Below are 13,235 nucleotides of genomic sequence, written 5' to 3'. Positions count from 1 at the left end.
CAGGCTCCAGGCTCCGAGCTGTCCGCACAGAACCCGACACAAGGCTCCAACCCATGAACTGTGAGATCATGACCTGAGCCGAAATTGGATGCTTAACCTACTGAGCCACCCAGCTGCCCCCTCCAGCGGTTTCTAAGATGGACTCCAAATCGCTGACAGAATTTTGCTGGAACTGGATCTGGGCTGCAGGGATTCCTCTCCACAGTTGTGGAGCTGATTGTTCCAGGCCTGGCTGTTGCAGGCTTGGGGGTACCAGGTCTGACTGTTCCAGTAATGGTTGCTCCATATTGGAAGGTTTCCGGAAGTGTTCATCAGGTATCCCTGGTGATAGGAATAGAAGTCTGGGTATTCTGGAGAGCTGAGTCACCCTGTTGTTATTCTTTGGCCAGTTGTTTTTCTGCCATCTCTTACATTTCATTCTCTGGTTTTGGAACCAGGTCTTAAACTGCTTAGAGCTAAGGTTCAGAATGTTGGAAAGTTCTTGCATCTGCTAGAGACTGAGGTATTTCTGTGTCTGAAATCTCTCATTGAGTACCTACAGCTGGGTTTGAGATAAAATGGTTCTGATCTTCTGTTTGTTGCCCTGAGCTGTATCTTCCTTCTTCCCTGTGATCTTCTCTGTAGAAGTGGGTAGTACTTTTACTCTGGGACTGGTGGAAGTATTGGGCCTGTACTGAACAAGCAGATCCATGGAGGAAGGAAGAGGAGAGATGGTCTCTGTGTGTGGGGTCTCAGCAGATGACATTTGCAAGGATGCATAATTTCCTTCAGGCCCATAAACCTCAGGCATTGGAGAAGAGTCCCTAGAATTGGGTGCTTTGGGGCAAAGTGGGCATTGGGGCTGAGCTGGATCGACACTCATGTTGCTGAGTAGAGGGTAGAGAGAAAAAAAAGAGGGAGATACAGGCTTATGTATTTAGATGGAAGAACTTAGAGAAATATGAAGATCTCCAGAGGTAAGAGTATCAGAAAGAATGAAGTGGCGTCACCACTGAAATAGCTAAGCGTCAACCAACTCAATTTACCAAAACACTCAATTTTTTATTGAAATTCCATCTAGTTACCTTATAGTGTAATATTAGTTTCAGGCATAGAATTTAGTGATTCACCAATTCCCAGTGCTCATCACAAGTGCCCTACTTAATACCTATCATCCATTTGACCCATACCCCCGCCTACCTCCCCTCCAGCAACCCCCAGTTTGTTGTCTATAGTTAAGAATCTGTTTTATGGTTCTTAAACAGAATCTTTGCCTCTCTCTCTTCTCCCCACCCCACATTCATCTGTTTCGTTTTTTAAATTACACATGAGTGAAATCGTATGGGATTTGTCTTTCTTTGATGGACTTATTTTGCTTAGCATAATACTCTGTAGCTCCATCCACGTTGTTGCAAATGGCAAGATTTCATTCTTTTTTAATGGCTGATAATCTTCCATTGCATATATATAACTTCTTTATCCATTCTTCTATCGATGGACACTTGGGCTCCTTCCATAACTTGGCTATTGTAAATAATGCTGCAATAAACAGGGGTGCATATATCCTTTCAAATTAGTGTTTTCATTGTTTTTATAATATATTTTTATCACTATATTTTGCCATTTTTATTACAATATGTCTTGGTGTGCATCTGCTTTTGTAATTTTTGGGAGTTCTCTGTGTCTCCTGGATCTGGATGTCAATTTCCTTCCCCAGGTTAGGGAATTTTTCAGCTATTATTTCTTCAAATAAATTCTGTGCCCTCTTTTCTCTTTCTTCTTCTTTTCTCTTCTTCTCCTGTAATATGAGTGCTGCTCTGTTTGATGGAGTCACTGAGTTCCATAAGTGAATTCTTGTTTTGCATAATTCTTCCTCTTTCTTTGTTCAGCTTGATTACTTTAATTACTGTGTCTTTTAGGTCACTAATTTGTTTCTCTGCTTCTTCCAGCCTGCTGTTTATTCCATCAAGCATGTTTCTGTTTTTTATTGAGCCCTTTATCTGTGCTATGTTATTCCATATCTGTATGTTAATGGTCTCGCTGGTGTCCTCCACTCTTTTCTCAAGCCAAGTGAGTATTCTTATGATCATTGCTTTAAATTCTCCATCAGGTGTGTACTTATATCTGTTTCGCTTAGATCCCTGGCCATGGCCTTGTCTTGTTCTTTGATTTAGGTGAAATTCTTCTGGTGCCTGAGTGGCTCAATCATTAAACATCAGATTTCAGCTCAGGTCATGATCTCACCGTTTGTGAGTTCGAGTCTCACATTGGGTGAGCACAAGCCCCGCTTCAGGTGAACATGAGCCCTGGTTCTGGCAAGCCCCACTTCTCTCTCTCTCTGTCTCTCTCTCTCTCTCTGCTTTTCCTGGGATTCCCTCTCTTTCTCTGCCCCTTGCTTACTTTCGCCCTCTCCCCCTGCCCCCCAAAAAAGAAATTCCTCTGTCTTGTCATTTTGTCTAAGTCTTTGTGCCTGCTTCTGTATGCTAGTAAAGTCAGCTATACCTCTTGTTCTTGAGAGTAATGGTTTTATGAAGAGGAGGTGCATAAGTATAGTATCACCTATTCCCCTGGGCCTGGTGGTTTCTAGACTATCTCCATTGTATGCAGTGTGTGCTTGCTTTGCTGTTGTGTCCTGGCTGCTTTATCTCTCAGGCCAGTAGTCTGCAGAGGCTCTCTGTTGTGGGCAGTGTTTGGTCCTTGGCCCGGATGTGGTGAGTTTTACCTAGGTGTCTTCTGGTCTGCTTGTGATGTGAGACCTGTCACCACTGTGCCACTGCTGCCAGAACCAAGGGTCCCCCAAACTCCCATGTCAGGAGATGAGGTGTGAGCATGGGTTTGGGCTGGTCTGGGAAGGGCCTGCCATGTTGGGACTGAGGCAAGCGTGACAGGAAAGGACGCCTCCACCAGAGTGTGGGGGTGTGGGCCTTGGTGTAAGCAAGTTAGGTAGCAAGTGTCTGTGCTGGTTCCTACAGGTGGTCCCGTGCTTATGGTGAGGGACAGGGTGGGAAATGGTGCCTGCGAGTTCTTTTCTTCCAGAAGGGGTCTGTCTGTGAATACTCCCTCTCTGTGACATGCTCTGAGATGAGCAACAACTATCCTCACCATGTGTGCCCCAGGTTCTTTTCAGATAACTGTTTCCATGTCCTAAGTCTACAGAGTATTTGACCTGCCTTTTCTTCAAGAGTAGCCCGATATCCTCCAAGCTTTCCCAGAGCCAAGCTGACCTTTAAAACTGTAGGCTTTAAGCACAACTGGGTGCAAGAACTCAAGCAATTTGGGCCCTCTTGCTTTCTTAGCCAATTGCTCTGGGGATTTGTTTTCCCCTGTGGGCTCCCCTCTGTGTTTGTCTCTTGCTTTTCTCTGTGGCCACAGCTCCCTCCTCACTGCAGTGGCCACAATGTATTTCTCTCCCAGACCTGTCTCGGTACTTGCTGTCTTCTTCGATATGGCCTCTCCCTTTAGTTGTGGAGTTTGTTTTGCCAGTCTTCAGGTTGATTTCTGGGGTATTTAGGATCATTTGATAGTTATCTAGATTTGTTCATGAGGAAAGGTGAGCTTAGGTTCCCCCCTACTCTGCTAGCTTCCCCTGTCTCAAGAATCCAGTTCTTTTATTAAGCCAGAAAGAAAATACCTTTGCAAAAATAGAAAAAATGTCATTCTTCTCACTACTTATGGGGGAAATGGATTAACTGTTTTTTTATAAAGGTATGTCATCCACATTAAGATGTAATAGATTTTGAATTTTTATTTTTAATTAATAAGTAAATATTTTAAAACATCAGTTTTCATGTGATACAGGAAATATCAATGGATATATCCCATATAAACGAGTCTGGAAATATCAATGGATATATCCCATATAAAGAGTCCCTTGGGGACTCTTGGTAATTTTCAAAAGTGTAATAGAGTCTGAAGACAAAAATGTTTTAGAATGAGTGTTAGAACTACAAACTGTGATGCAAAATTTTGAGGAAGGACATTTCATTGGAGTTAATGCCCATTCTATGAATTACAGTAATGTATGGCATATTGATAAAATTAGACACAGAATATTTTGAAGTTATTTTGTGCCATAGGACCTAACATATTTCATTAAAAGCAGAAGAAAAAAATGATCTCTGCTAGTCTTTGTGTGGATTAGCAAAAGCCACTTTTTTTTTTAAGCAAAAGCCACTTCTTCCTTCAGCCACTTTACTGCCATCTAGTGGAAAGTAATTGTAATAAATACACAACTCTTTTAGGACTGCAGTGTGAATGATGCCCCATAGAATTGTGTAGTACATAGTTGGTTGTGGCAGCTTTGAATATTGGTTCTCAACACTTCTCAGACAAAACTATGAGTTCAAGAAGTTTGAGAACCACTGGCATGAGCAAAGGTACAGAGATGGGATTGAACACAATGGGTTCACAGAGCAAGACTACAATGATCTGAGTACAGCAAACAATTGCATTAGGAATGGTAGGAAGTAAAGTTTTAAGGCAGACTAAGATCATTGGAAATATTGAGATTTGAGGCATTACGTGGTTGGTGGTCATTGAAGGTTCAGAGCATTAGCATGTAGAAGTAGTTTAGGAAGCTAGATCGGTGGGTAAATAGATGGTGGATGGATGGGTGGGAGCTTGAATGGCCAGCTAGGAGCTGGGTGGTCTTCAGAACAGGAGATCAGCAAAGAAGTTACCAAGTGTCTTGATACACCTTCTCCTTGGTTGTAGCTGTCTGTCAGAATGGGAAAATAGGAATGTCCTGTCAGACAATAAACATTGAGTCTAGATTTTAGATTGAAAAAATAGAAGTCTCAGTGATTGCCTTTTGAGCTTTTTAATTTTCTCAGAGGCACACTGACACAACTGCTTTATTCATGAGAGAGAGGTGACCTAGAGGCAAATGTTCAAATAATTGGTAAAGTTAACACCAAGATCATCCTTTATTAAAGAAAATTTTTACTTTGCTGCCCTCTTCTGGAAATTATATAATTGCTTAAATAATTCTTAACACTGTTGGTCAATTAGTGTGGGCTGAATTGCCATTGAAAGGCTGGAATGAACTGCAAAAGAAGGAAATCAAGGTAAAATGTAAAAATGAAATGAAGCCAAACCAAAAAATATACAAACTTAGAAATATTTTACCAACTTATATTTGAAAATTTCTAATCTATGGAAAAGTACAATGAACAGCCATCTATCTTTTTTGTAGTTTCACCAATTATTAATATTTTGCAATATTGCCGCCCTTTCTCTTTTTTTTTCCTTTCCATTTGAACACGAATTCTCCATATCGGCTTTACAAGAACAACATTTTTCTAAGTAATCCCAATATCCTGTCTTTTAAAATGAACATTAATTCAGTATCATGACTATATAGTCCATACTCAAATTTCTCTCATCTCAAAAATGACTTTGATAGCTATTTTTTCTTTTGTTATTTGTTTTTTAAATTGGATCAGAGTTTACGTATTGCTTTTAGTCTGTTTTAATCTGGTCTAATTTAGTCTACCCCTGCTTTTGTTTTTCATGACCTAAAACTTTTACGAAGAGATCAAACCTGCTGTGTTACATAACTGTTTTATGTTCACCATTTGGTGAGAGGGATATTTATGATGTATATTATATATAATGTGTGCTTCTTACTGCATCACATCAAGAGGGACATCATTTCAGGCTGTCCTAGTATTGTTGATACTACATGTGATCACTTTTTTAAAAATGACAACAGACCTTCACTGGAAGATAATGGTTTCCCTTTGTATTTATGAGTAATCTCTAGAGTGATGCTCTGTGACCATGAGAGTATCCTTTTCCCCAACATTTCACAGTGGTTTCAGCATCAATGAGGATTTTTTGCCTGGTCTTGTTATTACACTGGGGTTCATGAAGTGATGTGTTTTTAATTTTTTTTTAATGTTTACTGATTTTTGAGAGAGAGGGAGAGAGCATGAGTGGGGGAGGGGCAGAGAAAGAGGGAGACACAGAATCTGAAGCAGGCTCCAGGTTCTGAGATGCCAGCACAGAGCCCGACGCAGGGCTTGAACTCATGAATTGTGAGATCATGACCTGAGCTCAAGTTGGACCCTCAACCAACTGAACCACCCAGGTGTCCCAAAATGATGTGTTTTAATTAGATCCCCATTTCTATATTTATTAGTTTATTAGCTGATATTCGTTTGTAAAAAACAGCTTTCCTTTTCTCATTCTCTGCCCTCTTGTAATCACTGTGGATTCATGGGTTTTTTCTTATTCAGCATGATAACGTCGTTATCCCACTTACTGATCAAATTGCCCCAAATTTATTCTGTAGGAGCCCTGTTAAGCTGCATCCTTTATTTAATTAATTTATTTTATTTTGTTTTGTTTTGTTTTATTTTATTTTATTATTTATCTTTTTAATGTAATTTTTCTAAATTTACATCAAAATTAGCATATAGTGCAACAATGATTTCAGGAGTAGATTCCTTAGTGCCCTTACCCTTTTAGCCCATCCCCCCTCCCACACCGCTTCCAGTAACCCTCTGTTTGTTCTCCATATTTAAGAGTCACTTATGTTCTATCCTTCTCCCTGTTTTTATATTATTTTTGTTTCCCTTCCCTTGTGTTCATGTGTTTTGTCTCTTGAAGTCCTCATATGAGTAAAGTCATATGATATTTGTCTTTCTCTGACTGACTAATTTCACTTAGCATAATACCCTCCAGTTCCATCCATGTAGTTGCAAATGGCAAGACTTCATTCTTTTTGATTGCTGAGTAATACTCCATTGTATATATACACCACATCTTCTTTATCCATTCATCCGTTAATGGACATTTGGGCCCTTTCCATACTTTGGCTATTGTTGATAGTGATGCTATAAACATGGGGGTGCATGTGTCCCTTCGAAACAGCATACCTGTATCCCTTGGATAAATACCTAGTAGTGCAATTTCTGGGTCGTAGGGTAGTTCTGTTTTTAGTTTTTTGAGTAACCTCCCTACTGTTTTCCAGAGTGGCTGCACCAGCTTGCATTCCCATAAGTTGCATCCTTTAAAAAAAAAAAAGTTTACTTATTTATTTGGGGAGAGAGCACGAGTGGGGGAGGAGCAGAGAGAGGGGGAGAGAGAGAATCCCAAGCAGGCTCTGTGCTGTCATCTCAGAACCCAAAGCTGGGCTCAATATCATGAACTGTGAGATCATGACCTGAGCCGAAATCAAGAGTCAGATGCTTAACTGACTGAGCCACCCTGGCACCTGAGCTGCATCCTTTTGACATGTCCCATTAGGCTTATATACTAGGCTCATTTCTTATTTTATTGTGCCAGATCTGAAAGTAGCTGTTTATATGAGGATCCCTGTTTTGTTTTGTTTTTCATTTAGGTTTTCAGCCTTAGAAACCAAGATTGAGAAGCTGGGTGTGCTCAGTGTTACTAAAAACTGTATTTTAAAAACCATGAGTTCATATCCAGTTGAAATTTACTAACATTTGATTTTTCCCCACCTCCTCCCATTCATATTTGTATTTTCCTTCTCGCACACTGAAAACCCTCTTCCTTGGTGGCATCAATATATTTTTTTTTTAATTTTTTTTTAACGTTTATTTATTATTGAGAGACAGAGAGAGACAGAGAGGAGGGGCAGAGAGAGAGGGAGACACAGAATCTGAATCAGGCTCCAGGCCCCGAGCTGTCAGCACAGAGCCCGATGCGGGTCTTGAGCTCAGAAACCGCGAGATCATGATCTGAGCCGAAGCGGGACACTTAACCAACTGAGTCACCCAGGCGCCCCAATATTTCTTATTCGTATCCTATAAAATGCAAAATGCTTTGAGAATTACAATATCACTACTGAAACCAAATATGTATTTGCTTTCCTTTGTTCTTGAATATATCCCACCAAGAATATACAGTCAGAAAACTGGTCTCGTTAAACTATAAATATATTTAAAAAAATTTAAGTTTACTTATTATGAGAGAGAAGAGAGCGCATGCATAAGCAGGGGAGGGGCAGAGGGAAGGAGATAGAATCCCAAGTAGGCTCCACACCATCAGGGCAGAGCCTGATAATGGGGCTCCAACTCACTAACTGTGAGATCATGACCTGAACCAAGATCAAGTATCAGATGCTTAACCGACTGTGCCACACAGGTGCCCCATTCAGCTATAAATATTTTAATTAAGTTAGAAATCAACTGTATTTTTTTAGTCAATAATTTCTCCTTGCCATTTAGTTCAGCAAACCTAAGTTGAGTCTGTTTCAGTCTCTGTATTAGTCAGTGAAGGCACAGAAATAAATAAGATACTGTTCTTACAGCTGCAAAACTCACAGTCTCATACAGAAGAAAGGTAATTCAAAGATTATAGCCAAGTAGTGAGAGGACCAAAAAGTTAAGTTAGGGATGCCAAAGCATTACAGAAGAGAATCATCTGACTCAGCATGGGTAGGGGTGACCTTTAGAGGAATTAAGAGTAAGTCTTGAAGGACAAGTTGGAGTGAATCAAGTGAAGAGAGGGACAGGGGTAGAAGAGTGTGATGACAAGAGAGACCATATCATATGCTGGGAAATAGCAATAGCAGGGAAGGTATCTTGGTCATGAGAAGGTGATAGTTTAGAAGGTGATGGAGTAAAGCAGAGGTCAGACCATGAAAAGAACCTCTTAAGCATCTAGACTACTTCGCTTTGCTTTTACTCCTACATAAGGTTTTTTTTTTTTTTTAATGACATACAGTATTGTATTAGTTTTACAGGTACAACAATGATATATGTGTATTTTGCAAAATGAACACCACAATAAGTCAACATCCATCACCACACGGTTATAATTTTTTTCTTGTGATGATAATTTGTAAGATACTCTCTCGAATATACAATATTGTTAGCTATAGTCACCATGTTGTGCTCATTACTGTACGTCCCTATGACTTACAGCTGGAAGTTTGTACCCTTTAACCACCTTTACCCATTTTGACCTCCTACTAACCCCCCTGCCCCACAGACTGGCAACCACCAATCTGTTCTCTGTATCTAGGTGTTTTTTTTTTTTTTAAGTTCTACATATTTGTGGATCATACGGTCTTTGTCTTTTTCTGATGTAATTATTTCACTTAGCTTAACATCTTCAAGGTCCATCCATGTTGTTAAAAATGGTAGGATTTCTTTCTTTTTTACAGCTGAATAATATTTATACACACACACACACTGACACACACACACATCTTTAACCATTCATCCATTCGATGGATGGTTAGGTTTTTTTCATGTCTTGGCTACTGAAAATAATGCTGCAGTGAACATAGGGATGCAGATATCTTGTTGAGAAACTAATTTCATTTCCTTTGGATAAATACCCAGCAGTGGAATTGATGGATCATGTGGAAGTTTTGTTTCTATTTTTTTGAGGAAACTTCATACTGTTTTCCATAGTGGCTGCCCCATTTTACATTCCCTGAGGTGATGTCTCATTGTGATTTTGATTTGCATTTTCCTGATTAGTGATGTTGAGCACCTGTTCATATGTCTAGCCATTTGTATGTTACTTTTAGAAAACTCTTCAGATCCTCTGTGCATCTTTTAATCAGATTGGTTTTTGCTACTGAGTTGTGAGTTCTTTGCATATTTGGGGTATTAACCCCTTATGAGACACATGATTTGCAAATATTTTCTACCATTTAGTAGGTTGGCTTTTCATTTTGTTGATTTTTTTTTTCTGTATAGAAGTTTTTAGTTTCGTATTCCCACTTACTAATTTTTGCTTTTGTTGCTTCCACTTTAGTGTCCTATCCAGAAGATTGTTGCCAAGAATTTTTATCCGTGTGTTTTCTTCTAGGACTTTTACATTTTCAAGTCATATGTTTAAGTCTTTAATCCATTTTGAGTTAATTTTTATGAGTAATGTAAGATCAGGGTCAGTTTCATTATTCTGAACACAGTTATCCAGGTTTTCCCAGCACCATTTTGAAGAGACTTTTTTCCCCTTACTGAATATTCTTGACTCCCTTGTCAAATATTAGTTGCCTCTATATGCGAGGTGTATGCCTAGACTCTTCATTTAGTTCCATTTGTCAATGTGTCTATTTTCATGCCAGTACCATCCCATTTTGGTTACTATCGCTCTGTAGTATAGTTTGAAATCAGGAAGTGGGAACTCTCTAGCTTTGTCTTCTTTGTCAGGATTGCTTTGGCTTTTAGGTGTCTTTAGTGGTTCCATACAAATTTTAGAATTGCCTTTTCTTTTTCTGTGATAATTATCACTGGAATTCTGATAGAGATTGCATTGACTCTATGGCTTTGAGTAGTATGGACATTTTGACAGTATTAATTCTTCCAGTCTATAAACACAGATTATCTTTTCATTCATTTGTGTTTAATTAAGTTTCTTTCATCATAGTTTTATAGTTTTCAGTGTCTAGATCTTACACCTCCGTGGTTACAGTTATTCCTTTATCTTTTATTGGTTTTGGTGCACTTGTAAATGAGATTGTTTTCTTTTTTAAAAGTTTTTTGTAATATTTTTAAGCTTTTAAAATTTATTTTGATAGAGATAGAGAGCAAGTGGGGGAGGGGCAGAGAGAGAGGGAGACGAAGAATCCCAAGCTGGCTCTGTGCTATCAGCCCAGAGCCTGATGTGGGGCTTGAACTCATGAACCCTGAGGTCATGACCTGAGCTGAAACCAAGAGTCGGAAGCCCAGCTGATTGAGCCACCCAGGCTCCCCTCTTTATTCTCTATTTATTTTTTAGATATTTCATTGTTAGTGTAGAGAAACAGCTGATTTCTGTTCTTTTGTTGTTAGTTTTGTATCTGCAACTTAAAAACTTTTTTTAAATTGAAGTATAGTTGACATGCAATCTTGTATTAGTTTGAAGTGTACCAAGTAATGATTCAATATTTAAATATATTATGAAATGGTCAACCAGTTACTTTGGTATTATTTTGTTTTTAATTTTTTAAAATGTTTATTTATTTTTGAGAGAGAGACAGAGCATGAGCAGGGGAAGGGCAGAGAGAGAGATAGAGAGGGAGGCACAGAATCTGAAGCAGGCTCCAGGCTCTGAGCTGTCAGCACAGAGCCTGATGTGGAGCTCGGACCCACAAATGGTGAGATTATGACCTGAGCTGAAGTCGGACGCTTAACTGACTGAGCCATCCGTGCACCCCTATTTTGGTATTGACTATATTCCTTATGCTGTACTTTTGATCCCATTACTTACTTTATAACTGGAAGTTTGTACCTCTTAGTCCCCTTCAGCTTTTTCCTCATCACCCCTCTCACCCTCTTGCCATTCCACTCCCCTCTGGCAACCACAAGTTTGTTCTCTGTATTTATGAGTCCATTTGTTCATGTGTTTTGTTTTTTACATTCTACATATAAGTGGAATCATGTGGTATTTGTCATTCTCTGACTTTTTTCACTTAGCATAATATACCTGCTACGTCTATCCATGTTATGACAAGTGGTTAAGATTTCATTCTTTATTTTTTTATGGCTGAATAATATTTCATTGTGGATGTATATGTACACATACACATACCCCACACACACCACATCTTCTATTTCCATTCATCTATTGATGGACACTTGGGTTGTTTCTATATTTTAACTTTTGAAAATAATGCTGCAGTAGACATAGGGAAGCATATATATTTGTGATTTAGTGTTTTTGTTTTCTCTGGATAAATACTGAGAAGTGGAATCACTGGATCATATGGTAATTCTAATTTTAATTTTTTGAGGAACCTCCATACTGTTTTTCATAATGGCTGCGCCATTTTGCATTCCCTCCAGTAGTGCGTAAGGGTTCTCTTTTCTCCACGTCTTTGCCAACATTTGTTATTTCTTATCTTTTTAATAGTAGCCATTCTGATCAGTGTGAAGTGATTCTTCACTGTGGTTTTGATTTGCATTTCCCTGATAATTGGTGATGTTGAGCATCTTTTCATGTGTATGTTGGCTTTCTGTAGATGTCATTTGGAAAAATAACTATTCAGGTCCTCTGAATAGTTTTTTAATCACATTGTTTGCTTTTCAGTGTTCAGTTGTATGAGTTCTTTATATATTTGGATATTAACCCCTCATTGGATATATCATTTGCAGTTATCTTCTCCTATTCAGTAGGCTGCCTTATTGTTTTGTTGATGGCTTCTTTCTCTGTGCAAAAGGGATTTTTTCGTTTGATGTAGTCCCAGTAGTTTATTTTTGCTCTTGTTGCCCTTGCCAAAGGAGAGACAGCCAAAAAATATTGATAAGAATGATGGCTAAGAGTTTATTTCCTATGTTTTCTTTTAAGATTTTCATGGTTTTGTCTCCTGTGTTTAGGTCTTTAATCCATTTTGAGCTTATTTTGATAAGTGGTGTAAGAAAATGGTTGTTTTAGTTTTTTACTTGTAGCTGTCCAGTTTTTCCAACACCATTTATTGGAGACACTGTCTTTTCCCCATTGGATATCCTTGCTTCGTTTGTCATAGATTAATTGACCATATACATGTTGGCGTATTTCTGGGCTCTCTATTCTCTTACATTGATGTTTCTATGTTTAGGCCAGTACCATAATGTTTTGATTATTACAGCTTTGTAGTATAGTTTAAAATCTGGGATTGTGATACCTCCAGCTTTGTTATTCTTTCTCAGGATTGCTTTGGCTACCTGGAATCTTTTGTGGTTTCAGACAAAGGTTAGGATTCTTTGTTCTTGTTCTGTGAAATAGGCTGTTGGTATTTTGATAGGGATTGCCTTGAATCTACAGACTGCTTTGGATAGTATGGACATCTTAACAATATTAATTTTTCCAGAGCAGGAGCACGGTTTATCTTTTCATTTACTTGTGTCATCGTCCGTTTCTTTCATTAGTGTTTTACAGTTGACAGAGTCCAGGTCTTTCACCTCCTTGGTCAAATTTACTCCCAGGTATTTTATTCTTTTTGATGCAGTTGTAAATGGAATGATTTTCTTATTTTTCTCTTTCTGCTGGTTTGTTCTCAGTGAATAGAAATGCAACATATTTCTATATATTGATTTTTGTATCCTGCAGCTTCACTGAATTAATTTATTAGTTCTAACAGTTTTTGGTGGAGTCTTCGGTATTTTCTATATGTAAGATGATATCACCTGCAGACAAAGACATTTTACTTCCTCCTTTCTGATTTAGATGCCTTTTAGTTCTTTTTCTTATTAATTAATTATTTTAGAGAGAGAGCATGCGAGCAGGGGAGAGGGGCAGAGGGAAAGTGAGGGAAGGAGGGTGAGAGAGAGAGAGAAAGAGAGAGAGAAAGAAAGAATATTAAGCAGGTTCCA

At 38.7% G+C, this 13,235-nt stretch overlaps 1 long non-coding RNA gene and 1 pseudogene across 2 annotated transcripts in view; one reads left to right on the top strand and one right to left on the bottom strand.

The window, feature by feature from the left end:
- On the bottom strand, positions 1–1,082 carry LOC125935645 (homeobox protein NANOG-like; annotated as a pseudogene).
- Positions 1–13,235, top strand: part of LOC125935647 (uncharacterized) — a 76,103-nt gene that overhangs the window by 8,992 nt on the left and 53,876 nt on the right. The gene's annotated exons all lie outside the window — the stretch shown is intronic.

This window comes from Panthera uncia (assembly GCF_023721935.1).
Source record: "Panthera uncia isolate 11264 chromosome A1 unlocalized genomic scaffold, Puncia_PCG_1.0 HiC_scaffold_17, whole genome shotgun sequence".
NCBI lineage: Eukaryota > Metazoa > Chordata > Mammalia > Carnivora > Felidae > Panthera > Panthera uncia.
Note: the sequence above shows the minus strand (reverse complement) of the source record. Positions and strands in the feature narration are given on the sequence as shown.